The sequence below is a fragment of the Hyperolius riggenbachi genome, chromosome 9 (genome assembly GCF_040937935.1).
Source record: "Hyperolius riggenbachi isolate aHypRig1 chromosome 9, aHypRig1.pri, whole genome shotgun sequence".
Classification (NCBI taxonomy): domain Eukaryota; kingdom Metazoa; phylum Chordata; class Amphibia; order Anura; family Hyperoliidae; genus Hyperolius; species Hyperolius riggenbachi.
In genome coordinates, this window is record NC_090654.1 from 293102010 (window position 1) to 293128720 (window position 26711).

Below are 26711 nucleotides of genomic sequence, written 5' to 3' on the forward strand. Positions count from 1 at the left end.
TGCCTAACCCTAAGACCTCCCTTTACTGGTGCCTAACCCTAAGGCCTTCCTCTACTGATGCCTAACCCAAAGACCCCCCTCTACCAATGCCTGCCTAACCCTAAGACCTCCCTTTACTGCTGCCTAACCCTAAGATCCCCCTCTACCGATGCCTAACCCTAAGACCTTCCTCTACCAATGCCTAACCCTAAAACCTCCCTCTACCTTTGCCTAACCCTAAGACCCTCTACTGATGACGCTCAGGGCCGTTTTGGGGGCTGGAGGGCTCGCAGCATGAGGGGCAAGCCATGGCCACACATCGTCGGGGAGGGGGGATGGTCCCCCCTCTCCCTCACCTCGGTCTCTCCCCTCCAGCATCAATCAGTGTCTGTGCAGGCAGCGGCGAGGAACACATACCTTCCTGCATTCCACCGCATATGTTCCTCTCTCTAGTCTGACGCTGCTTCCTGTTTATACCTGGGCCCGGGGCCCCCCGCGGGTGCAGGGGCTGCAGCCCCTATTGTTACGCCCCTGTTCCCTCTACTGATCCCTAACCCCAAGACCTCTCTCTAACCATGCCTAACCCTAAGATCTCTCTCTGATACCTAACCCTAAGACCTTCCTCTAGCGATGCCTAACCCTAAGACCTTCCTCTAGCGATGCCTAACCCTAAGACCTTCCTCTACCGATGCCTAACCCTAAAACCTCCTGTCACAGGAGCCCTAGTGGTTAGACCGCAAATTGCCTTCCAATCGGTTTCAGCACACAGACCATGCAAGCTTTGGTCACAATCTTTGCGCAGAAATTTGGGCAGCAGCCCGACCAGAAGGGAGCCTGTGGGGTTACGGAAATACAACTTACACACGATTTCAGGGTATAACTGCCACCACCACTGGTATGGGCCAATGGACCCAACTGACTGATTAGTCCTGCGAATAAAAACGGTTAAATACACTCTATTCTGTCTAGATATCAACAATAGTAGCAGCGTCTCTCCAGAGACCTGGGATCAGTTTCTGTGTATGACTGAAAAGCAGGGTAGCGGAACAGTGAATGACTTTGATAAAGTCTTTTATTCACGGCAATATAAATAATTAATATATACAGACAATTATTAAAATCAACAATTATGGAAACATTAATAGTCAGTATGAAATAAAAAAAGGAGAAAATACTTAGGGTTTGTGGAAATATGTCCGTTCTGGGAAAACTTGTAGAGTTCCTTTTGTTTAGTTTCAGCAAAGTTCAAAGTCCATACAAAATGGCTAATGTCCTTTGTTTTAGTTCAGACAAGATGGCCGATCAAGATGACCGCTAGCCATGTGTCCTCTGGCTAGCACCAGACAGCTCTCATATAGATGGAATGTGGAGGACTGAGGGAAGAGCCCCTCGCATATGCTTTTGATGAAGCTGGTTTGGGGGTATGGCAATGTCGGCCCCTCTGAATTACCAACCAATGACAGTTCATTTCCTCAGAGATTTTAGGTTTTAAACTTACAAACTGCCGTAACTCACAAACGATACACGTCATATTCAGGTGGATAACAGATTCATACTTGTCAGAAAATACAGATTAATATGACATCAGACATGGCTAGTGCAACGGACCCAGTTCTTGAGAAGGATCATACCTCAATAACTGGACGGACTATCACGATGAATTTCATATCAGCACGATGGCCAGATTTTACCGAACAAGACTATATGAATTTTATAGCTGTGCGATGTACAGTCGCCATATAATCGACACGAAACCAGACATCACATAACTTCAGGTCTGCTCTGGTCGGTGCCGGAGAGTCTAGCTCCCTCAGGGCCCCCCTGGGGAGCCAGCTTCCTAGTCCTTTTCATAAAGACATCTGGCTGTAGGGGGACTGAGCTGGTCCCTGCAGGGAATGTGGCCACGTGCGACATTCCTGAGAGGTGAGGCATTCCTGAGGGGTGAGGGGAATGCTTTGCTCACAGGGGAACAGATCTCTGGATTAAAAAAAACACAAAAGTGTCATTTTCTGATCGATTGCACGACTGCACAGATCCGACAGGGAGCGATCAGGAAATCGACTGTGAATTCTCTAGATTCACCTGCGTTTCTCACGGCTGTTCCGTGACACCTCCCAATACCAATGTCTAACCCTAAGATCTCCCCTACTGATGCCTAACCCTAAGACCTCTCTCTACCGATGCCTAACCCTAAGATCTCCCTCTGATACCTAACCCTAAGACCTTCCTCTACCGATGCCTAACCCTAAAACCTCCCAATACCAATGTCTAAGCCTAAGATCTCCCCTACTGATGCCTAACCCTAAGACCTCTCTCTACCGATGCCTAACCCTAAGATCTCCCTCTGATACCTAACCCTAAGACCTTCCTCTACCGATGCCTAACCCTAAAACCTCCCAATACCAATGTCTAACCCTAAGATCTCCCCTACTGATGCCTAACCCTAAGACCTCTCTCTACCGATGCCTAACCCTAAGATCTCCCTCTGATACCTAACCCTAAGACCTTCCTCTACCGATGCCTAACCCTAAAACCTCCCAATACCAATGTCTAACCCTAAGATCTCCCCTACCGATGCCTAACCCCAAGACCTCCCTCGACCGATGCCTAACCCTTAACCTCCCTCTACCGATGCCTAACCCTTAACCTCCCTCTACCGATGCCTAACCCTTAACCTCCCTCTACCGATGCCTAACCCTTAACCTCCCCAGGTGGTGCCTAACACTTAGCCAACCCCTCCAACCTTAACCTAACCACCCCCTCCCCTTTTCCGCTCCCGCTGCAAAACCGCAATTTAAGGCTAATCGTGGCTTTTCTAATGGGCACCTTTAGAGGCGCCCTTTTTTCCGAAAGGCCTCCTGCACCCTTTTTTCCTATTCCACATGTTAACGGCTTCCTTTTACACCTCTACAGCTTTCTTGAGTTTACTTCAATGACATTTATTTCTTGGGAAGTAGGGAAACCTGTTTATCAGAGCAAATGTTGGTTCTGCAACTGCAAGAATTCGAGCAATCACTTCCAGCTCAGTAACGCCTGAGAGCAAAAGAGCAGCAGCTTTTGCAGTGAACCCCATGCAGGCATCCAAAGCCTAATGAAAAGGGGGGGGGGGGGGAGGGATAACACTGCAGTAATCACATGTATGTCTGCTAGATAACCTGTGAAAATAATGGAAATGCAGAGATATTGTATTTTTTGGTATAGTGCGGGAAAATCTTTAGTGAAGTAACTGGAGGACAGGAAGTCCCTACAGCTAAATCTAGCCTAGGCTAAGGAACAAGGAAGTGATTAACAGCTGTATTCCGAGAAGATTTAAAGAGGAACTGTAGTCAAAATAACAGCATCATTTTTTCACCCCAAGCCAAGGAGGTTAAAGTGGACCTGAACTCTTGCACAGGACAGAAGGAAAACAGAGAAATGCACCCTTTATGTATTTAAAGAGTTTAGCCTGTCTAATGCCCCTTCACCTGTGTCTAATCACAAGCCGTGTTCTCCCCAGGCTCTTTTAGCCGGGTGCTCCACCCAGGCTATTTTTGGTGACCACCCGGCTGTTATCTGCAGACTCGCTCGTAACTAATTCACAGCCGCGCTCTCCACGGCTGCTGTGATGATGAGGCAGAAGCAGGAGAGAGAGAGAGAGCGGTTCCCATAGTAACCGGTGATACACATCGCCGCTACAGGAAGCCGCTCTCTCTCCTGCTTCCTGCCTCATCATCACAGCAGCCGTGGAGAGCGCGGCTGTGAATTAGTTACGAGCGAGCAGGAGAGGGGAATAGAGGAAGCGGCGCCGGCAAAGGTAATAGCAGCGGCGGCCGCGTGTGTGTGGGGGGGGGGGGGCCTGGGGGGACTACCTGCCTACCTATTCTGGGCACTATACTAGCTATACTGGGGCACTACCTACCCATGCTGGGTACTATACTAGCTATGCTGGGCACTATACTAGCTATACTGGGCTCTATACTAGGGCACTACCTACCAATACTGGGCACTTTACTAGCTATACTGGGGCACTACCTACCCATACTGGGCACTTTACTAGCTATACTGGGCACTATACTAGCTATACTGGGGCACTATACTAGCTATATACTGGGCACTATACTAGCTATACTGGGGCACTATACTAGCTATACTGGGGCACTATACTAGCTATACTGGGGCAATATACTAGCTATACTGGGGCACTATACTAGCTATACTGGGGCACTATACTAGCTATACTGGGGCACTATACTAGCTATACGGGGCACTATACTAGCTATACGGGGCACTATACTAGCTATACTGGGGCACTATACTAGCTATACTGGGGCACTACCTACCCATACTGGGGACTTTACTAGCTAGTATAGTATACTGGGCACTATACTAGCTATACTGGGCACTATACTAGCTATACTGGGACACACTGGGGGATCACGCGGCCAGCATTTCCTACCCCCGGCTTATATGAGGGTCAATCATTTTTTCCTGGGTTTTCTGGTAAAAGTTGGGGGTCGGCTTATATACGGGTCGGCTTGCTTGCGAGTATATATGGTATTTTAAATTGAAGATGAAAAATCATCTCCTAGGAGAAAACTCAGGTGAGAAAGTGAATTGCATATGGCCCCAGGTGTTAATTCTACTGACCTTGAAACAAACAATGAACATTCCGCAGTGATGCTGCTTACTAGCAGTAAAAATGTCATCACCCGTGACAAATTTAAAAAATGCCAATCCGGGAAAAGGAAAGATTACACAATGGGCAAACACTGACTATATCATTTATAAGGGCTTGTTCACACTATGGGCTTCATTCACTAAACTGTGATAACTCAGAGCACGTTTTTGTGTGCATTTTCGCACGTAATCGTGAATATCTGCACGTAATCGTGCGATTGTGCACGAAAAAGCTGCCGCGGCCGTGCTGTGAGTTATCACGGTTTAATGAATCAAGCCCAATGAGCGTTTTGAGATTTTTTTTAAGCGCTGGCGATTTTACAAAGCGCTTTAAAAGCGATTAAGCAATGAATTTCAATGCGAGTGTTGTCACATAAGCGATGAGCTTTCTTTCCAATCACAAACGTGGGTCCTGCACCGTTTTCAGAGCATCTGCGCTTCAATGGAAGGTATCGGAAAATCGCAAAGCGATTGGATAAGCGATTTTGTTAGCGTTTTTCATCACAATGTACATTAAAGGGATCCAGTAACAAGGTCAAAGCGTTCACTTCCTGATTGCCTGTGGGGGGAAAAAAGCGCTAATCGCCGAACAAAATCGCTTACAAAAGTGCAAATCGTTAAAAAAAAAACGCCTGTAAAATCCCTTAAAAAAAAACGCTCACAAAAGCACTCTGCGCTTGGGATTTATGATGTGAACAAAGACTTAAAAGGGAAGGTTCAGGGACTGTAAAAAAAAAAAAAAAAAAAAAAATCCAAATCCACTTACCTGGGGCTTCCTCCAGCCCGTGGCAGGCAGGAGGTGCCCTCTGCGCCGCTCCGCAGGCTCCCGGTGGTCTCCGGTGGCGCTCAGTGAGCCTGCGCAGTACAGCCCGGAGGACGTCCGATGACGTCAGCGCGCCGGCGTGAAACGCACCATGGAGCCGGCGTGAAACGCACCTCCTGCCTGCCACGGGCTGGAGGAAGCCCCAGGTAAGTGGATTTGGATTTTTATTTTTTTTCATAGTCCCTGAACCTTCCCTTTAAAGAGAACCCGAGGCGGGTATTTTAAATCTTAAGAGAACACAGAAGCATGTCCTGTGCATAATCACATGCCTCTGGTTTCTTAAAGGAGAACTGTAGTGAGAGGTATATGGAGGCTGCCATATTGATTTCCTTTTAAGCTATACCAGTTGCCTGGCAGCCCTGCTGATCTATTTGGCTGCAGTAGTGTGAATCACACCAGAAACAAGCATGCAGCTAACCTTGTCAGATCTTACAAAAATGTCAAACACCAGATCTGCTGCATGCTTGTTCAGGGTCTAGGGCTAAAAGTATTGGAGGCAGAGGATCTGCAGGATAGCCAGGTAACTGGTATTGCTTAAAATGAAATCAATATGGTAGCCTCCATATACCTTTCACTACAGTTCTCCTTTAAGATTTCAAATACCCACCTTGGTTTCTCTTTAAGGATTATTGTTAAAAATAAGGATTTTTACTCAATCTATTTTCAGTATTGCTCCTCTTTAGATTAGAAAAGGTTTGCTGAGCACCGATAAAGGTTTGTTGCAATTTTTTAATAAAAGTCTCGCTTTAAGGGCTAATTCCCACATAGGTTTTGATGGCATTAAATGCATCGTTTTAAAAGTAACATTTTTAGGGATCTACTGCCGTCCCATGCAAGTGAATGGGAGCGTTTAGTACGAGCTTTTGCAGGCTTTCATGAAAGCCTGGCAGCTGATCTCAGCGTCTCGTCTCAAAAGCAACATGCAGCTTCTAGAAGGCTTTTGAAAGCCAGCAAAAGCCACCGAAAGCCCATAAAAGCCCAGCCTTTCCCAATACTTCCTGCAAAAGCCACCGAAAGCCCATAAAAGCCCAGCCTTTCCCAATACTTCCTGCAAAAGCCACCGAAAGCCCATAAAAGCCCAGCCTTTCCCAATACTTCCTGCAAAAGCCACCGGAAGCCCAGAAACCCCAATGTTCTCCTGAAAGTCAAAAACGTTCAAGAGCCATTAAAAGCTCAGCTGTTAAAGAGACTCTGAAAACAGATTAATGGCTTTTTACCATATATTCATCTGAGGCATGTTTGCCCCTGCTAAAACGCCGCTATCCTGCGGCAGAACGAGGGGTCTTTACCCCCAAATCCCCCCCTGCAAAATCCATGACTTTCTTGGTAGTGGATTTTGCTGCTCATTGAGGCAGAGCTTTCGGTTGTAGCTCTGCCTCTATGCGTGTCTATCAGCCGGCGGATTTCCGCCTCTCCCCCGCCCCTCTCAGTGAAGGAAGACTGAGAGGGGCGGGGGAGAGGCGGAGATACGTGCTGATAGACGTGTGTAGAGGCAGAGCTACTGCTGAAAGCTCTGCCTCTACAAGAAGTGCTCCCCGGGCACCACGGAGGGGATTAGGGGGGTAAAGACCCCTCGTTCTGCCACGGGATATCGGCGTTTTAGCAGGGGCAAACATGCCTCAGACGAATATAAGGTAAAAAGCCATTTTTAATCTGGCTTCAGAGTCTCTTTAAATGCTGGCATTCTTGGAAAAAAACAAACAAAAAAAACAACAACAAAAAACAGCGTTTGAACAAGACACTGTGCAGAACCTCAGCAGAACCCTGTGTGAACCAGCCCTAGTAATAAACTTTCAACCAATAGCTGCGCTCTTTGATACTGCAAAACAAGTGTCTCTCTTTCTCATGCAAGACAGTCCCACAAGACAAGCAGTGTGGAGTTCTTCCTAATTGACCTCCAGGTCGCAGTGACCAATTCTTGCGGTAAAATCACCTCCACCACACCCCACGCAGTGGGAACTCACCGCATACAAGTGACCCTCTATTAGATGGGTCTCCAGCGCTTATGGGGTCATCTGGCCGCCCCCTGCCATTAGGATTCTCCTCCACAAGGATCACTCTGCTGCAGTATCAATACACTTAAAATTAAAGTGGTTTTACAATTTTACGCTATGGGAGCTTTGGTTATTTGCTTTTTTTGAGGTGTATTGATACTGCAGCAGAGTGATCCTTGTGGAGGAGAATCCTTGAATGGCAGGGGGCGGCCAGACTGTCTTGCATGAGAAAGAGAGACACTTGTTTTGCAGTATCAAAGAGTGCAGCTATTGGTTGAAAATTGAGATTTATGTGTATAGAGAGCAGCGCACCCCGCTTTGTAATATCAGCGCAGTTTTTCAGACAATCTAGTAATAAACTTGCCTGTGTTGCCACATTGTTAGCCCGTGTCGCCCCGGTGCGTATACAGCAGACAGGACGCTGCCCAGGTGTGTATACGGCAGACAGGACGCTGCTCCGGTGTGTATACAGCAATTAGGACACTGCCCCCGTGAGTATATGACAGACAGAACGCTACCAGAAAAAAGCTTTTGGTTAAATCTCAGGTGATCTTGCCTGTCCAAACCAGACATGACAGCATAGTCCCCAAGCGCCATTTATCAAGAAAACAAGGTCGCTTCTTAGGCTTAATGAGGAGCGGGATTTGCAGAATTCCCAAAGGGCGCCCCCTGCAGCTCAGGCTTATTCCCAGACACAAGGTAATCTACATCCTGTGCAATATTGTGTCACCAGATACCAATCTCATAACAGCTAACAGACTCGGTTCACACGACACCGGTCCCCTCCAGATCGGTACTGCAGCTCTATTGTACAGACACACCGTACAGCTCCAGGGTCCACTGCCAGCCTAGGGTGGATATATGCCCCTCACCACTTGACTGACAACGTAGTTCTATAGCAATTCCTAAACTGACTTTCTATGGTAATTCCTAAACTGAATTTCTATGGCAATTCCTACAGTGACGCTCTACGGTAATTCCTACAGTGACGCTCTACGGTAATTCCTACAGTGACGCTCTACGGTAATTCCTACAGTGACGCTCTACGGTAATTCCTACAGTGACGCTCTACGGTAATTCCTACAGTGACGCTCTACGGTAATTCCTACAGTGACGCTCTACGGTAATTCCTACAACGCCGCTCTATGGTAATTCCTACAACGTCGCTCTATGGTAATTCCTACAGTGACGCTATATGGTAATGCCTACAGTGACGCTCTATGGTAATTCCTACAGTGACGCTCTATGGTAATTCCTACAGTGACGCTCTACGGTAATTCCTACAGTGACGCTCTATGGTAATACCTACACTGACTTTTTATGGTAATTCTTACAGTGATGCTCTATGGTAATTCCTACAGTGACGCTCTATGATAATTCCTACAGTGACGCTCTATGGTAATTCCTACAGTGACGCTCTATGGTAATTCCTACAGTGACGCTCTATGGTAATTCCTACAGCGACGATCTACAGTAATTACTGCAGTGAAGCTCTATGGGAATTCCTACAGCGACGCTCTATGGTAATTCCTACAGCGACGCTCTATGGTAATTCCTACAGCGACGATCTACGGTAATTCCTGCTGTGAAGCTCTATGGTAATTCCTACAGCGACGCTCTATGGTAATTCCTACAGCGACGCTCTATGGTAATTCCTACAGCGACGCTCTATGGTAATTCCTACAGCGATGCTCTATGGTAATTCCTACAGCGATGCTCTATGGTAATTCCTACAGCGACGCTCTATGGTAATTCCTACAGCGACGCTCTATGGTAATTCCTACAGTGACGCTCTATGGTAATGCCTACAGCGACGCTATATGGTAATTCCTACAGTGACGCTCTATGGTAATGCCTACAGTGACGCTCTATGGTAATTCCTACAGCGACGCTCCATGGTGACTCCTACAGTCACGCTCTATGGTAATTCCTACAGTGACGCTCTATGGTAATTCCTACAGAGACGCTCTACGGTAATTCCTGCAGTGAAGCTCTATGGTAATTCCTACAGCTACACACCGTACAGCTCCAGGGTCCACTGCCAGCCTAGGGGGGGGGGGGGGGGTGTATGCCCCTCACCACTTGACTGACAACGTAGTTCTATAGCAATTCCAAAACTGACTTTCTATGGTAATTCCTACAGTGACGCTCTATGGTAATTCCTACAGTCACACTCTACGGTAATTCCTACAGCGACGCTCTACGGTAATTCCTACAGTGACGCTCTATGGTAATTCCTACAGCGACGCTCTACGGTAATTCCTACAGTGACGCTCTATGGTAATTCCTACAGCTACGCTCTACGGTAATTCCTACAGTGACGCTCTACGGTAATTCCTACAGTGACACTCTATGGTAATACCTACACTGACTTTTTATGGTAATTCTTACAGTGATGCTCTATGGCAATTCCTACAGTGACGCTCTATGATAATTCCAACAGTGACGCTCTATGTTAATTCCTACAGTGACGCTCTATGGTAATTCCTACAGCGACGATCTACAGTAATTCCTGCAGTGAAGCTCTATGGTAATTCCTACAGCGACGCTCTATGGTAATTCCTACAGCGACGCTCTATGGTAATTCCTACAGCGACGATCTACGGTAATTCCTGCAGTGAAGCTCTATGGTAATTCCTACAGCGACGCTCTACGGTAATTCCTACAGCGACGCTCTATGGTAATTCCTACAGCGACGCTCTATGGTAATTCCTACAGCGACGCTCTATGGTAATTCCTACAGAGACGCTCTACGGTAATTCCTGCAGTGAAGCTCTATGGTAATTCCTACAGCTACACACAGTACAGCTCCAGGGTCCACTGCCAGCCTAGGGGGGGTGTATGCCCCTCACCACTTGACTGACAACGTAGTTCTATAGCAATTCCAAAACTGACTTTCTATGGTAATTCCTACAGCGACGCTCTACGGTAATTCCTACAGCGACGCTCTATGGTAATTCCTACAGCGACGCTCTATGGTAATTCCTACAGCGACGCTCTATGGTAATTCCTACAGCGACGCTCTATGGTAATTCCTACAGCGACGCTCTATGGTAATTCCTACAGCGACGCTCTATGGTAATTCCTACAGCGACGCTCTATGGTAATTCCTACAGCGACGCTCTATGGTAATGCCTACAGCGACGCTCTATGGTAATGCCTACAGCGACGCTCTATGGTAATGCCTACAGCGACGCTCTATGGTAATGCCTACAGTGACGCTCTATGGTAATTCCTACAGTGACGCTCTATGGTAATTCCTACAGTGACGCTCTATGGTAATTCCTACAGTGACCCTCTACGGTAATTCCTACAGTCATTCTCTACGGTAATTCCTACAGTGACCCTCTATGGTAATTCCTACAGCGACGCTCTACGGTAATTCCTACAGTGACGCTCTACGGTAATTCCTACAGCAACGCTCTATGGTAATTCCTACAGTGACGCTCTATGGTAATTCCTACAGTGACGCTCTATGGTAATTCCTACAGTGACGCTCTATGGTAATTCCTACAGCGACGCTCTATGGTAATTCCTACAGCGACGCTCTATGGCAAGTCCTACAGTGACGCTCTATGGCAAGTCCTACAGTGACGCTCTACGGTAATTCCTACAGCGACGCTCTACGGTAATTCCTACAGCGACGCTCTACGGTAATTCCTACAGCGACGCTCTACGGTAATTCCTACAGCGACGCTCTACGGTAATTCCTACAGCGACGCTCTACGGTAATTCCTACAGCGACGCTCTACGGTAATTCCTACAGCGACGCTCTATGGTAATTCCTACAACGCCGCTCTATGGTAATTCCTACAGTGACGCTCTATGGTAAGTCCTAAAGTGACGCTCTATTGTAAGTCCTACAGTGACGCTCTATGGTAATTCCTACAGCGCTGCTCTATGGTAAGTCCTACAGTGATGCTCTATGGTTAGTCCTACAGCAACGCTCTATGGTAATTCCTACAGTGATGCTCTATTGGTAATTCCTACAGCGACGCTCTATGGTAATTCCTACAGTGACGCTCCATGGTAATTCCTACAGTGACGCTCCATGGTAATTCCTACAGAGACGCTCTACGGTAATTCCTGCAGTGAAGCTCTATGGTAATTCCTACAGCTACACACCGTACAGCTCCAGGGTCCACTGCCAGCCTAGGGGGGGGGGGTGTATGCCCCTCACCACTTGACTGACAACGTAGTTCTATAGCAATTCCAAAACTGACTTTCTATGGTAATTCCTACAGTGACGCTCTACGGTAATTCCTACAGCGACGCTCTATGGTAATTCCTACAGCGACGCTCTATGGTAATTCCTACAGCGACGCTCTATGGTAATTCCTACAGCGACGCTCTATGGTAATTCCTACAGTGACGCTCTATGGTAATTCCTACAGTGACGCTCTATGGTAATTCCTACAGCGACGCTCTATGGTAATTCCTACAGCGACGCTCTATGGCAAGTCCTACAGTGACGCTCTATGGCAAGTCCTACAGTGACGCTCTACGGTAATTCCTACAGCGACGCTCTACGGTAATTCCTACAGCGACGCTCTACGGTAATTCCTACAGCGACGCTCTACGGTAATTCCTACAGCGACGCTCTACGGTAATTCCTACAGCGACGCTCTACGGTAATTCCTACAGCGACGCTCTATGGTAATTCCTACAACGCCGCTCTATGGTAATTCCTACAGTGACGCTCTATGGTAAGTCCTAAAGTGACGCTCTATTGTAAGTCCTACAGTGACGCTCTATGGTAATTCCTACAGCGCTGCTCTATGGTAAGTCCTACAGTGATGCTCTATGGTAAGTCCTACAGCAACGCTCTATGGTAATTCCTACAGTGATGCTCTATTGGTAATTCCTACAGCGACGCTCTATGGTAATTCCTACAGTGACGCTCTATGGTAATGCCTACAGTGACGCTCTATGGTAATTCCTACAGCGACGCTCCATGGTAATTCCTACAGTGACGCTCTATGGTAATTCCTACAGAGACGCTCTACGGTAATTCCTGCAGTGAAGCTCTATGGTAATTCCTACAGCTACACACCGTACAGCTCCAGGGTCCACTGCCAGCCTAGGGGGGGGTGTATGCCCCTCACCACTTGACTGACAACGTAGTTCTATAGCAATTCCAAAACTGACTTTCTATGGTAATTCCTACAGCGACGCTCTATGGTAATTCCTACAGCGACGCTCTATGGTAATTCCTACAGCGACGCTCTATGGTAATTCCTACAGCGACGCTCTATGGTAATTCCTACAGCGACGCTCTATGGTAATTCCTACAGCGACGCTCTATGGTAATTCCTACAGCGACGCTCTATGGTAATTCCTACAGCGACGCTCTATGGTAATTCCTACAGCGACGCTCTATGGTAATTCCTACAGCGACGCTCTATGGTAATTCCTACAGCGACGCTCTATGGTAATTCCTACAGCGACGCTCTATGGTAATTCCTACAGCGACGCTCTATGGTAATTCCTACAGCGACGCTCTATGGTAATACCTACAGCGACGCTCTATGGTAATGCCTACAGTGACGCTCTATGGTAATGCCTACAGTGACGCTCTATGGTAATGCCTACAGTGACGCTCTATGGTAATGCCTACAGTGACGCTCTATGGTAATTCCTACAGTGACGCTCTATGGTAATTCCTACAGTGACGCTCTATGGTAATTCCTACAGTGACGCTCTATGGTAATTCCTACAGTCATGCTCTACGGTAATTCCTACAGTGACCCTCTATGGTAATTCCTACAGCGACGCTCTACGGTAATTCCTACAGTGACGCTCTACGGTAATTCCTACAGCAACGCTCTATGGTAATTCCTACAGTGACGCTCTATGGTAATTCCTACAGTGACGCTCTATGGTAAGTCCTACAGTGCTGCTCTATGGTAAGTCCTACAGTGCTGCTCTATGGTAAGTCCTACAGTGCTGCTCTATGGTAAGTCCTACAGTGCCGCTCTATGGTAAGTCCTACAGTGCCGCTCTATGGTAATTCCTACAGTAACGCTCTATGGTAAGTCCTACAGTGCTGCTCTATGGTAATTCCTACAGTGCTGCTCTATGGTAAGTCCTACAGTGCTGCTCTATGGTAAGTCCTACAGTGCTGCTCTATGGTAAGTCCTACAGTGCCGCTCTATGGTAATTCCTACAGTAACGCTCTATGGTAATTTCTACAGTGACGCTCTATGGTAATTTCTACAGTGACGCTCTATGGTAATTCCTACAACCAGGGGCGTTCCTAGGATCTTAAGAGATCTGGGGCACTTTTGGGCACTCCAGCTGAAAGATGCTTGTGGCCATGCACCGGAATGTGGGTGTGGTCATTGGTGGAGCCAAATTAACATGAACTTAACAGCGGTCTAAGTAGGCCTGCTCATCAAAATGTTGGATGAAGCTTACCTCTCCATTGATACAAAACTCTAATGCAGCATATCATATGAATAGTTATCTGGCTTCTGTGCTGGCTGGTGTAAGCAGGGGAGGGGACAGCTGCAGAGTCAGAGGTGTAAGCACAGGAGGGGACAGCTGCAGGGTCAGAGAGGTGTAGGCAGGGGAAGGGACAGCGGCAGTGTCAGAGCGGTGTAAGCAGGGGAGGGAACAGCTGTAGTGTCAGAGAGGTGTAAGCATGGGAAAAGCTGCAACGTCATAGGTGTAAGCAGGGGTAGGGACAGCTGCAGTGTCAGAGAGGTGTTAGCAAGGGAGGGGAGAGCTGCTATGTAGGAGAGGTGTAAGCAGGGGAGGGGACAGTTACGGCGTCAGAGTGGTGTAGGCAGGGGAGGGGAGAGCTGCAGTGTCAGAGAGGTGTAGGCAGGGGAGGGGACAGCCGCAGTGTCAGAGAGGTGTAAGCAGGGGAGGGAACTGCTGCATGAAAAAAAAAAATCATACCAGCAGAGAGTCTGCAGCAGCCCCAACACTTACTCACCTCCCTGGGCTCCAGTGCTGCAGTTTTCCCTCCGTCCTCCGGGTGGCACTGTAATCCTATGGTGAGATTGCCGGCTGTGGAAGAAAAATGGCAGCCGTCAGGATCCCCCGTGAGGCGAGTTGAGTTGAAACGCCCGCTGTGCACATTGCTCTGCATAGAGGCTATCCCGAGGGCAGGTCGGGGTTACCGCTCTGAGCTGTGGTTCCCCGCCCCGACCATAGCTTGGGGTTACCGCCAAGGAGATTAAAGACCTCCTGAGCTGAATCCCAGGGTTCTGTCCCCATGAACTCCACGGCCCCTCACTGATCTCCCCTCTGTCTTGGAGACACGCCCCCATTCTTCCCTGAAAGGTGCATATTCCGTCCACCTTGTGTCACCTCTTCATGTGCGCCCCCACCACTGTATCCAGACTTCTCCCGTTGCCCAAATTTTCAGGCACTGTTTTTTCATGAACATGGCAAAGCTGAAGAGCCACGAGGTTTATGGCAGCACTGAGAAAGCACCAGGTGTGGCAAAGAACACCTGAAGTGAGAAAAGAAGTTAGACACTCATCTCAGGGGTTGGAAGCCTCTAGATGGTCCAGAAGTCTCCCATATCCTCTAGCAGCCTGCCGCTCCAGCGAATAGATTTCCTCTGGCCTCCAGACGAGTCCATCCTGACTGGCCATGCACAAGTAAGGTCCACACAGGCCCAGCAGAAAGAAGAGCTTGTGTATGGAGGGAAACAGACGTGCATTCTGGGCCTTTAGCAATCAAGGTTCACATTGTTATCCCCACACACACTACACAAACTGTTCCCATTGCACATCGCTCATTGTTCCCCTGCTTCTCTTCCTAGCAACAGACGCGTCACTAGCCTGGAGGCTAGTGATGCATCCGTACAGTGTCAGCACTGCATTGTTGCCCGAGGGATCAAGTACAGAGTCTTGCCAGGTAACATAAATGCCTGAGTGTGTATGAGGCTTTAGCTACAGACCCTGAACAAGCATGCTGGCTTTAGGTGTGGAAATAAATATGGCAGCCTCCATAGCCCTCTCGTTACAGGTTCCCTTTAACCCTATGGGCGATACAATTATATCGCCCAGGAGGTGGCGCAGCATTATTTTTTTAAATTTTTTGTTTTTTAAATCATGTAGCGAGCCCAGGGCTCGCTACATGATAGCCGCAGCGCAGCGGCATCCCCCCACCCACTCCGATCGCCTTCGGCGATCAGAGTAAGCAGGAAATCCCGTTCAGAGCGGGATTTCCTGCTGGGCTTCCCCGGTCGCCATGGCGACGGGGTGGGATGACGTCACCGACGTCTTGGACGTCGTGACGTCAGAGGGAGTCCCGATCCACCCCTCAGCGCTGCCTGGCCTGCTTGGCCAGGCTGCGCAAGGGGTCGGGGAGGGGGGGGGGGGCTGAGCGGCGGCGGATCGGCGGCGAGCGGTGGCAATCGGAAGTTACACGCAGCTAGCAAAGTGCTAGCTGCGTTTAACAAAAAAAAATTATGCAAATCGGCCCACCAGGGCCTGAGAAATCCTCCTGCGCGATATACCCCGAGCTCAGCTCGGGATTATCGCTCAGGAGGTTAAGAAGCACGACCCATTTTAAGATGGCACAGAAATACTTGCTCGGTGAAGCTGCACAGCTTTAAATTAACATTTGCATATTAAAAGTGGCGGCTTTAACCACATAAGTGATATTGCTGCCAGCGGGTAACCAGAGAACCAGAGTAAGGGCCCTTTTCCACTAGCAGTCGCTAGCGTTCACGCTGAACGCTAGCAATTGCTGAATCGCAGGGCGATTCCCCGACGTTTGCGGCCGCGATTTTGCTATGCACTGCATAGCAAAATCGCAGCAAATATCGCTCCGCCGCGCTTTCGCGTTCCCGTAAAAAACGAATCGCGGTAGTGAAAATGACCTACCGCGATTCCTATGTTAAAAAGCAAACCGTAGCGATTGTAAAATCGCTAGCGGTTTGCGTCTTTGCGATTCAGCCAGCGCAAACGCGCTGGTGGAAAAGGGCCCTAAGAGCCAGTTATGTGACTCAGAGTCATGTGACCTGACTGTGATTATAGCCAATTACAATGTGTTTAAATAGTCATGTGATCACTGTGCACAATAAGGGGAAAGAGGCGCCCTGGTTGAATAAAAGCTAAAAACAGTTTTAAAAAACGAAAAGGGAAACGAGGTATCTTACCTCAATGACAAAATCTTTGTGACTTACAAAAGATTTTTATTTAGCACAGGCAACGCGTTTCGCGGGTCTGCACCCGCTTCCTCAGGCCAACAACAATGCCAAATGAAAGAAATCAATCCAGCAAAGGGAGCCTCCCTTTACTTATTATTATTGGACAGCACAGTTAGCGCTCTCGCCTTGCAGCGCTGGGTCCTCGGCTTGAATCCCAACCAGGTCAACATCTGCAAGGAGTTTGTATGTTCGCCCCATATCTGCGTGGGTTTCCTCCGAGCACTCCGGTTTCCTCCCACATCCCCAAAACTTACAGATAAGTTAATTGGCTTCCCCCTAAATTGTCCCTAGACTATGATACATACACTACACAATACATGCATAGACATAGGACTATAGTAGGGATAGATTGTGAGCTCCTCCGAGGGACAGTTAGTGACAAGACAATATACTCTGTACATCGCTGCATAAGACGTCAGCGCTATATAAATAGTAAACAATAATATTATTAAAGGGAAGGTTCAGGGACTGTTTAAAAAAAATAAAAATCCGCATCCACTTACCTGGGGCTCCCTCCAGCCCGTGGCAGGCAGGAGGGCAGTAGTTCTGAGCCTGCGCAGTAAAGCCCGGAGGACGTCCGATGACGTCAGCGCGCCGCCGTGAGGCGCATTTTGGAACGCGGAAGGAGCCCGACCTGGCCGCCGGCCTGGCCAGGTCGGGTCGGCCACCAGAGACCACCGGCAGCCTGCGGAGCGGCGCCGAGGGCACCTCCTGCCTGCCACGGGCTGGAGGAAGCCCCAGGTAAGTGGATGCGGATTTTTATTTTTTTTAAACAGTCCCTGAACCTTCCCTTTAACATCAGTAATTGACATATTGCACTACTGGGCTCCTGTCTTGTCTCCTGTGCCTTTTCCTCCAAGACACCCCTACTACATTATGTGATCACTGTGATTAGCCAATTACTATGTTTCCAGATAAGGCCGGGCGGATCGCTCAAACTCACCCTTATCAAGCGAACGACAGTCTGTACACACGCCCGATTTAGCGGGCGAACGACGGGACGTTCAAACGACCCATCGTTCACGGAAATCCGACGTGTGTATGGGCCTATAGTCATGTGAACACTGTGATTAGCCAATTATTTCCAGATAGTCATGTGATCACTGTGATTAGCCAATTACAATGTTTCCAGATAGTCATGTGATCACTGTGATTAGCCAATAACAAGGTTTCCAAATACTGGAGACCATCAGCCTGGCTCTCTCCTTCCACTGCTATGGGGTTTTGTGCGAGAGAAGCAGATACAGTATAATTCACATTTCATACATATTTTCCCTCTCTTTAATGGCTTTCCTAATAGAGAAGACGCACGCACAGTACACATACTTACACAAGCACACATGGATAGTCATTTCATTTTTTTAACTAAAGCGATTCTAAACTTTAGTGGAACGCCAGCCAAAAATGTTTTGTGATAGATACATTGGGAAAAGGGTCATATTAGCAAACAAACCAAACACAGAACATTTATATCGTGCTTTTCTCCTGGCGGACTCAAAGTGCCAGAGCTGCAGCCACTAGGGCGCGCTCTATAGGCAGTAGCAGTGTTAGGGAGACTTGCCCAAGGTCTCTTACTGAATAGGTGCTGGTTTACTGAACAGGAGGAGCCAAGATTTGAACCCTGGTCTCCTGTGTCAGAGGCAGAGCCCTTAACCATTACACTTAACCATCACTGACTGTCCTCAGTGGAGCTCATAATCTAATCCTACCATAGTCATAGTATAATGTCTCTACCATATTATTATTATGTATTTATATAGCACTGACATCTTCTGCAGCACATTACAGAGCACAAAGTCATGTCACTGACTGTCCTCAGAGGAGCTCACACTCTAATCCTACCATAGTCATAGTGTAATGTCCTACCATATTATTATTATGTATTTATATAGCACTGACATCTTCTGCAGCACTGTACAGAGTACATAGTCATGTCACTGACTGTCCTCAGAGGAGCTCATAATCTAATACTACCATAGTCATAGCCTAATGTCCTACCATATTATTATTATGTATTTATATAGCACTGACATCTTCTGCAGCACATTACAGAGTACATAGTCATGTCACTGACTGTCCTCAGAGGAGCTCACAATCTAATCCTACCATAGTCATAGCCTAATGTCCTACCATATTATTATTATGTATTTATATAGCACTGACCTCTTCTGCAGCACATTACAGAGTACATAGTCATGTCACTGACTGTCCTCAGAGGAGCTCACATTCTAATCCCTAACAGTTATATGCCCATTGTAGTCTAGGGCTAATTTAGGGTAAAGCCAATTAACTTATTTGTAGTTTTTTTGGGGGGGGATATGGGAGGAATCCAGAGTGCTCAGAGGAAACACATGCAGACACGGGTAAAACATACAAACTCTGTGCGGCTAGTGCCCTGGCTGGGATTTGAACCGGGGACCCAGCGCTACAAGGTGTCCTTTAGTGCCTCAGTTAAGGTGGGTACACACATCAGATAAAAGTCTTTGAAAATGAAAGATCACAGACCAGTTTTACCCCCTTCCATGTAGTATGAGAGCCATACCTACACAGTCTATTCTATGGAGCTGAACTCCCCATCAGATAAAATCCTTTGCAAGATGCTGCACACACAGATGCTGTACACATGCAACAGATCAGTATCTGCAAAAGATCTGCAGATCTGAAGATCTATTCTGGTGGATCTGATCTGCAGATGAATGTCTGTTAAACAAGGTGTGTATGAGTATCTGCAGATATCATAGACTATGAATGCAATTTGCAGGAACAGATCTTTTGCAGGAACACATCTTTTGCAGATACTGATCTTTTGTGTCTGTACAGCATCTTTGTGTGCAGCATCTTGCAAAGATTTCTGTCTGATGGGGAGTTCAGCTCCATAGAATAGACTGTGTAGGTGTGGCTCTCATACTACATGGAAGGGGGTAAGATTTCTGTCTGATGGGGAGTGCAGCTCCATAGAATAGACTGTGTAGGTATGGCTCTCATACTACATGGAAGGGGGTAAGATTTCTGTCTGATGGGGAGTGCAGCTCCATAGAATAGACTGTGTAGAGTATGGCTCTCATACTACATGGAAGGGGGGTAAGATTTCTGTCTGATGGGGAGTGCAGCTCCATAGAATAGACTGTGTAGGTGTGGCTCTCATACTACATGGAAGGGGGTAAGATTTCTGTCTGATGGGGAGCGCAGCTCCATAGAATAGACTGTGTAGGTGTGGCTCTCATACTACATGGAAGGGGGTAAGATTTCTGTCTGATGGGGAGCGCAGCTCCATAGAATAGACTGTGTAGAGTATGGCTCTCATACTACATGGAAGGGGGTAAGATTTCTGTCTGATGATGAGTGCAGCTCCATAGAATAGACTGTGTAGGTGTGGCTCTCATACTACATGGAAGGGGGTAAGATTTCTGTCTGATGGGGAGTGCAGCTCCATAGAATAGACTGTGTAGGTGTGGCTCTCATACTACATGGAGGGTGGTAAGATTTCTGTCTGATGGGGAGTGCAGCTCCATAGAATAGACTGTGTAGGTGTGGCTCTCATACTACATGGAAGGGGGTAAGATTTCTATCTGATGGGGAGTGCAGCTCCATAGAATAGACTGTGTAGGTGTGGCTCTCATACTACATGGAAGGGGGTAAGATTTCTGTCTGATGGGGAGTGCAGCTCCATAGAATAGACTGTGTAGGTGTGGCTCTCATACTACATGGAAGGGGGTAAGATTTCTGTCTGATGGGGAGTGCAGCTCCATAGAATAGACTGTGTAGAGTATGGCTCTCATACTACATGGAAGGGGGTAAGATCGGTCTGTGTTCTTTCAGTTTCCAAAGACATTTATCTGATGTGTGTATGCACCTTTAGTGTCATGTTGGTGTTTTCATGTTTCTGCCTCTCGTACTTCGCCATGGAATATGATGGCAGAATAGATAATATCACAGAGGATTCCCTGGCTGCAGCCCCCTGGCTCTCCAGTCATTGCTCTGAAATAAGCTTGTTATTGTGGCTTTGGCTGCTTGCACCAGAGTCTAATCACACAGGCTTTTGATCTGTTCCAGCGCCTTCTAAAACGCAAGGACAGACTCCAACATCTTCCTCACATCTGCTCCCCCTCCGCCCTCACAAGTTGAAGCTGCATTTTTGGAACTGTCCCCCCACCCTCCCCAAATGCATAGAGTACCTCATTATTTTAATTTTATAACTTTTTTTTTATTATTATTACATTTTTTCCCCCCAAAATAAACTTCCTGATGTACCAATTGATCCCCTCAGAGACTTTGAAGGACAACTGAAGTGAGAGGTAAATGGAGGCTGCCATATGTATTCCCTTTTAAACAATACCAATTGCCTGTCAGTGCTCCTGGTCTATTTGGCTGTAGTAGTAAATAATACCTGAAACAAGCTTGCAGATAATCTGATATGCTGCATGCTTGTTCAGGGGCTATGGCTAAAAGTATTAGAGGCAGAGGATTAGCAGGATAGCCAGGCAACTGGTATTGCTTAAAGGGAAGGTTCAGGGAGGTGTTTAAAAAAAAAAAATACTTATCCACTTACCTGGGGCTTCCTCCAGCCCGTGGCAGGCAGGACGTGCCCTTGACGCCGCTCCAATGTGCGTCTTACGCAGTCGCGCTGACGTCATTGGACCCTGAGGTAAGTATCCCCCAGATGGGATTTTTCCTTTACAGAGTCTCTTCAAGGACATCCGAGGTGAAAAAATAAACGATGAGAAACAATTGTATCTATCCTCCTTCTCCTAAAAATGACTTTTTTAGCCATTCCACAGTTTTATTTTATATCCTATGCAATAAAGCCCTAAGGGCCCATTCACACTAGAGCGTTTTGCCACGATTTATTCAAAACGTTCAAACGCTAGCGCTTTTGAAAGCTCTAGTGTAATAAAACCCCATGGGCCCATTCTTACTTGGGCGATTTGGGCTAATCGTCGCAAATCGCCCCAAATCGTGAAACGCAAATGCGTCGCTTGCACCATTTTCAGGCGATTTCCCGTGCTATAGAAGCGCTAAACCCGATCGCGGGAAAATCGCTGCAGTGTCCAGTGAATTTTCCTCCTGTGAAATTGCGGGAAAAATCACTCCCGCAAAACGCCGGCAGCAATCGCCGGCGTTTTGCGCTTCTAAGTATGAATGGGCCCTAACTGTCCCTGCGTCCTGTGTGTTTTTGCTACTGCGCATGTGTAGCCGTTGGGACAGGAGGAGGACGACGGGGCCAGGGGGTGCGGATGGAAGGTTGTGCGGCGGACGGGTGCGCGTGGTGGGTGCGTGCGCTGACATGCTGCGGTGGGAGAGACCTAGCGCCCGTTTTTTAAAACGGGCTTAGGTCTACTAGTATATAATAATGTCAGAAACAACTGATCTGCTGCATGCTTGTTCAGGGGCTATTAATAATAATAATAATAATATTACTACTACAGCTGGCAGAGGATCACCAGGAAAGCCAGGCCTGGAAATAAACATGGCAGCCTCCATATCACGCTCCTCTCGGGTTGACTTTAAGCTCCTCCTTGTCTCAGGGAGGGGTGGATGGGATAACTCAGTGCTGTTCCCCCTCAGCTGACGCGGCTGTTTCACCGACCACATTTCTTAATTGAATGATTTAATTCCAAACGACAACCAGATGGCTGCAAAGAGGATTATTATTATTTTTTTTTCTTCTTATGACTTCCAAATTATACTGAAAGATGATCCAGCCAATAGGCCACATTTATGAGTAAATCCGGTAACAGAGCCAGTTTATTCTCCTCCCGTAAAGGTTGGCTGAGGGTATTAAAGGGCGCCGGACGTTCCTTTGTCTATGGCGGCGTTTTTAGACGCTGCGTTTTGTGAATGAACAACAAGCACAGGCGTCCCCGACGTGTACAAAACCCCCTCCAGCACAACGCAGATTCTCACATACTGAATTTATTAATCCATTTATCTGCACGGCGTGTTAAACACACGCTCTGCCGCCGCCTTAATCGCCAATCACGTTCTGCGCTGTTTAAAAATTCTAATGAATGCAAATTCATTTACAAAAACCCATCGACAGGAGAGCAGAGAGAGCCCCGAGGACGTTTACTCTCCCTCCACCCTTTATTAAAATAAATAACGGTTTATTAAGTGGAAAGTAACAAGCAAAGCGTTGTCGCCCCTAGCAACCGATCAATATTCATCCCTGCGCAAGAGTACCAGGCTAAGTCCTGTCGCTCCTAGCAACCGATCAATATTCATCCCTGCACAAGAGTAATAAGCAAAGCCCTGTCGCCCTAGCAACCGATCAATATTCATCCCTGCACAAGAGTAACAGGTGAAGCACTGTCGCCCCTAGCAACCAATCAATATTCATCTCTGCACAAGAGTAACAGGTAAAGAGCCGTCACCCCTAGCAACCAATCAATATTCCTCCCTGCACAAGAGTAACAGGTGAAGCCTTGTCGCCCCTAGCAACTGATCAATATTCATCCCTACACAAGAGTAACAGGTGAGGAGCCGTTGCCCCTAGCAACCAATCAATATTCATCCCTGCGCAAGAGTACCAGGCTAAGTCCTGCCGCTCCTAGTAACCGATCAATATTCATCCCTGCACAAGAGTAATAAGCAAAGCCCTGTCGCCCTAGCAACCGATCAATATTCATCCCTGCACAAGAGTAATAAGCAAAGCCCTGTCGCCCTAGCAACCAATCAATATTCATCTCTGCACAAGAGTAACAGGTGAGGAGCCGTTGCCCCTAGCAACCAATCAATATTCATCCCTGCGCAAGAGTAACAGGTGAAGCGCCATCGCCCCTAGCAACCGATCAATATTCATCTCTGCACAAGAGTAACAGGTGAGGAGCCGTTGCCCCTAGCAACTGATCAATATTCATCTCTGCACAAGAGTAACAGGTAAAGAGCCGTCACCCCTAGCAACTGATCAATATTCATCCCTGCACAAGAGTAACAGGTGAGGAGCCGTTGCCCCTAGCAACCAATCAATATTCCTCCCTGCACAAGGGTAACAGGTGAAGCACCGTCGCCCCTAGCAACCAATCAATATTCCTCCCTGCACAAGGGTAACAGGTGAAGCACTGTCGCCCCTAGCAACCGATCAATATTCATCCCTGCACAAGGGTAACAGGTGAAGCACCGTCGCCCCTAGCAACCGATCAATATTCCTCCCTACACAAGAGCAACAGGTAAAGCACTGTCACCCCTAGCAACCGATCAATATTCCTCCCTGCACAAGAGTAATAGGTGAAGCACCATCGCCCCTATCAACCGATCAATATTCATCCCTGCACAAGGGTAACAGGTGAAGCACCGTCGCCCCTAGCAACCGATCAATATTCCTCCCTACACAAGAGCAACAGGTAAAGCACTGTCACCCCTAGCAACCGATCAATATTCCTCCCTGCACAAGGGTAACAGGTGAAGCACCGTCGCCCCTAGCAACCGATCAATATTCCTCCCTACACAAGAGTAACAGATGAAGCGCCATCGCCCCTAGCAACCGATCAATATTCCCCCAGAGCCTCTTTGGCCAGCAGTGACCGCACACGCCGGTACTGATGCTGCGTCGTCGGAGCGGACCCAGTCCCGTCTGTAAAGATTCGCAGATCGCGTTCAGCCCGGTGATCCAGAACGAGGGACCGGTGGCCATTTCTTTCTATTCCCAGGCAGTGCCTCTCCTTGCTGTAATAAATTAAAATGCAGCGACAACGCTCAGTTACCATGGCGACGCTACTGAAATAGATTGTAGATGATGCTGTACTGAGAGCGCACATAGGAGCGGTTCAAACAGACAAGTCACTAATGCTGGGTGATGCACTGCTGCCTGTAAGTGTGACAGTATGTATGTATGTATGTATGTATGTATGTATGTATGTATGTATGTATGTATGTATGTATGTATGTATGTATGTATATATATATATATATATATATATATATATATATATATATATATATATATCTCAAATATATATGCATGTATCACACTGTATACACACATACATACACACACTGCTTGCCTGGCCATAACCTTATCAGATGTCACTACAATTACTACAACCTCAGCCTCCCCATCGCGTACATTTGAATACGGCGCTGGTAGACTTGGGCGCAGGATCCAGCTGTTAAATGGCTGGTCCTGCTTCTGCACAAGTCCGGGGCGTTTTAATTACTATTCCCCCTCCAGGCCGACATGGATAGTGGGGGAATGAAATAATTCGGCTTCCAGCGATTGCTGGAGGCCGAATTATTGTGTTTTTTAAGCAACTTCGGCTCCGTCTTCTGACGGAGCCGACCTTCCTCACTGAGCGCCGCTATAGACTGATTCCCATTACAGTCTATGGCGGCGCTGGCTGCGCCCAAATCTAGCAGCGCTGAAAAGCACTGCTCCGTCCCCATCAGGCTCACACAGAGCATATTGTACCACTAAGTGGCTTTTAAAGGGAAATGCACAAAAATGTTAGCCGTACCAATCACCGCCCCTGCTCCCCCCCCTCATACCCGGCACAATGGTGCACTCTATACTCCCAACACAATCCAATGCCCAGCTGACTCCTTAAAAACACACATGCAGGGGCTGGCTGCTGCTAACATAATACAGCCTGTTATCTTATTTATTTTATTCATTCCAATGTAAAAATCCTCCCCCCCCCCCCCCCCCCCCATCATCCCTGACCACCAGCATCAGCAACAAAGTATCCTCTTTATAGAATGATTGATTTAGGGGGAGGGGGGTCTCTGGGCATTGAGATTTTAGCTGCAAAGCCAGCATAGGAGGCAAAGGGGTGAGGGAATGGGGACAGCCATGGAAACAAGGGGGGGTGGGGGGATCTCTCCTGAAGGTGGGGGGCTCCCTCCTGTATATGTGGTGATCTCTCCTGTGTATGGGGGGGGGGGGATCTCTCCTGTTTATGGGGGGGGGGTCTATCCTGTATATGGGGGGATCCCTCCTGTATATACCTCCTGTAGATGGGGGGTTCTCTCCTGTATATATGGGGGGCTCCCTCCTGTATAGGGGGGATCTCTCCTGTATATATGGGGGGATCCCTCCTGTAGATGGGGATGGATACATTCTATCTATCTGAGATCTCTATAGGTCAATGAGCATTGCTAGAAAAGATCCGCAGAATGCTGCAGCCTTGCCTGGGGCACAAGCAGCAGCTGCACAAGTAAATATTTGAGCTGTAAAGTCCACATCAGAGAGTAAATGAAGCAGGAATTGTACCTTGTGTGTCTGGCTGAGATGGTCCCCTCTGCGCAGCGCTGTATGGATAGGAGCAGCAGCAGCACTCTGTCTATGGAAGAAAGCAAAGCTAGAGGCAGCAGCAGCAGCCCTGATAGAGAAATCTCCACCCATCAGGAAATTAAAGATCACCCACTTCCTCCAGCCTGCTGGCTACAGGGGGCTGCTGCTGCTGCTGCTATTGCCTCTCATTTCCTGCAGTGGTCAGACACTCACCTTCCTCAGGCCAGGCCAGCATGCACCACCACTTGCCTCAGTCACCCTCCCCCCTGGAAGGACCATCTGTTGTGTCCAACACTCACATGGGTGTTCCCTGCACACATCAAGCATCTGCACACAACACACAGGGCCGCCTCATCTGCTTGGGAAATCAGGCTTTGCACTCCAGATTAGTGTCCGGCGATTAAACCCCCCCCTTGGCTGGACAATAGCGTTCTGACACGAGGGGGGCCCATTGTCCGCGCGGATGAGGAAAAGCCCCTTTTATTCCGGGCCAGCGAGGGCTTAGCCGTGTCAGATTAACGCCTTTGCTGGCGGACGTCTTTGTTGCGCCGCCGGAATCGAAGTGACGGCGAGGGAGAAGCCGTAGCGATCATTTCAGTGTGTCGTTCGCGGTTTTATGATGTTGGCGGAGTGTAGCGATCGGATTGGGAAAGTCGGCCATACGCGGAATATTTTGGTTTGCTTGAATGGTGGCGCGCCCGACTGTCTGATCCGCAGAGGATCGTGCGATTTGAGAATGAACGAAATTGCGTTTTATGATTGGCACAGTTCTAAACATGGCCATACACCTACAGATGGCATCTTGATTCAACCAGCAGATCGATCCTTGTTAGATCAAATCTGGTCTGAGGGAGACATTTT

At 47.9% G+C, this 26711-nt stretch overlaps 1 protein-coding gene across 2 annotated transcripts in view; it reads right to left on the reverse strand.

Moving 5' to 3' along the window:
- The window catches only part of GNG2 (G protein subunit gamma 2), a 107396-nt gene extending 81245 nt beyond the window's left edge, over window positions 1-26151 (reverse strand). The window contains exon 1 of one of the 2 annotated variants that reach the window (XM_068252451.1): window positions 26064-26151. The gene's annotated coding sequence lies outside the window, so the exon portion shown is untranslated. Of the gene's footprint in view, window positions 1-25829; window positions 26040-26063 lie in introns of those variants that run through there. The other variant, XM_068252450.1, reaches the window with a different exon arrangement.
- Window positions 26152-26711: the final 560 nt, after the last annotated feature.